The 2,065-nt window shown below is 31.7% G+C and overlaps 1 pseudogene; it reads right to left on the bottom strand.

Moving 5' to 3' along the window:
• Positions 1-599: 599 nt before the first annotated feature.
• On the bottom strand, positions 600-698 carry LOC143685381 (U6 spliceosomal RNA; annotated as a pseudogene).
• Between the last annotated feature and the right edge of the window lie 1,367 nt (positions 699-2,065).

Below are 2,065 nucleotides of genomic sequence, written 5' to 3'. Positions count from 1 at the left end.
GGAATGAGTCAGCACCTGGCATCAAGTGATTGAGAAAGCCTTCTTGACCAAAAGGGGGAAGAGAGAAATGAGAAAAAATAAAGTGTCAGTGGCTGAGAGATTTCAAACAGAGTTGAGAGGTTATCCTGGAGGTTATTCTTATGCATTATATAGATATCCCTTTTTAGTTTATGGTGGATTGGACGTGGCTAGGGGGAAGTACCTGAAGCTATTGAACTGTATTCTAGTAGCCTTGATTCTTGAAGGAGAATATACAACTATTTGCATTCAGATTATTGCAGTGGTGTAGTTACGTTTTGAAATTGGCAAGTATGAGTCCTCCAACTTTGATCTTCTTTTTCAAAATCGTTTTGGTTATTCTGCATCCTTTGCATTTCCGTATGAATAGAATTGGTTTGTCAACTTCTGCAAAAGAGGCAGCTGAGATTTTGATAGATTTCCCATTAAATCTTAGGTCAGTTTGGAAGGTATTGCCATTTTAATAACATGAAGTTTTCTGATCCATGAACACAGGATATCCTTTCACTTTCTTGGGTTAAATTTATTTCTATTCTATTATTTTCTTTCTTTCTTTCTTTTAATATGGAATGTTTCATGAATTTAATATGGAATGTTTCATGAATGTCATCCTTGCACAAGGGCCATGCTAATCTTCTCTGTATTGTTCCAATATTGGTATATATGCGGCCGAAGCAAACACCTTATTCTATTATTTCTAATGCTATCATAAATGGAAATGTTTTCTGCATTTCATTTTCAGATTTAACTGCTAGTGCATGGAAATACAATTGATTTTTTCTTTATTCATGTTATAACCTGCAACCTTGCTGAACTAGTTAATCAGTGCTGATAGTTTTAAATGGATTTCTTAGGATTTTCTACATACAAAATCATGTCATCTGGAGTTAGTTAGCTACTTCTTCCTTTCCAATCTAGATGACTTTAATTTCCTTTTCTTGCCTAATTGCACTGGCTAGACCCACTAGCACAATGTTGCATAGAAGTGGTAAGAGCAGACCTTTTGCTTTGTTCCTGATCTTAGAAGAGAAAACATTCAGATTTGCCATCAGGTATGACATTAGCTGTAGGTTTTTCAAAGTTACCTTTATCAGTTTGAGAAATTTTCCTTTTATTTACTGTTTGCAAAGTTCTTTTTATCAGGAATGGATTTGCATTTTGCCAAATGTTTTTTCTACATCTATTGAGATTATTGATTTCCAAATATTAAACCAATTATGTTTTCTTGGGTTAAAAAAATTTAGCATGATGTATTATCTTTTTTATATGCTGTTGGATTTGATATGTTATAATTTAGCTAAGAATTTTTGCATCTATGTTCAGGAGAGTCTGTAATGTTCATTTTCTTTCTTTTATTTTTTAAATGTCTTTGTCCAGTTTTTGCTTTTGTTTCAGTTTCATATAGGCCTCACAGAGAATACTGGTCCATATTGCTTCTTATTTGATATCCCAGAAGAGTTTGTGTAAAATTCATATTATTTCTTTATGAAGTATTTGGTATCTGGGCCTGGAGTTTTCTTTGTGAGAAAAATTTTAACTATAAATTATATTTCTTTAATAAATATAGGGCTATTCAGCTTATGTTTTTCATTGATTGATTTTGATCATTTGTATTTTAAAGAGATTTGTCCATTTCATCTAAGTTGTCAAATTTGTTGGTATAAAGTTATTCATGATCTTTCTTTATTATTCTTTTAATATCAGCATATCTATAGTGGTATCACCTCTCTATGATGATATAGGTAATTTTGCTTTCTCTATTTTTTCCCTCATTAGGCTCACCAGAGGTTTGTCAGTTTTATTGATCTTTTCAAACAAGCAGCTTTTTTCTCTTGGATTTTTCTGTTTTTATTTCATTGATTTATGTTCTGTTCTTTGTTATTTCCTCTCTATAGTTTAACTTGGATTTAGTTTTCTCTTCTCCATCAAGTATCTTAATGTTAAAGCTTAGCTCATTGATTTGAGCTCTTTTTTATTTTCTAATGTAGGCATTTTAGTGCCATAAATTTTTCTTTATGAATTGCTTTAGCTGCGTCTCACAAACTTT

The sequence above is a fragment of the Tamandua tetradactyla genome, chromosome 5 (assembly GCF_023851605.1).
Source record: "Tamandua tetradactyla isolate mTamTet1 chromosome 5, mTamTet1.pri, whole genome shotgun sequence".
Taxonomy (NCBI): domain Eukaryota; kingdom Metazoa; phylum Chordata; class Mammalia; order Pilosa; family Myrmecophagidae; genus Tamandua; species Tamandua tetradactyla.
This window is presented reverse-complemented; position numbering and strand designations above follow the sequence as displayed.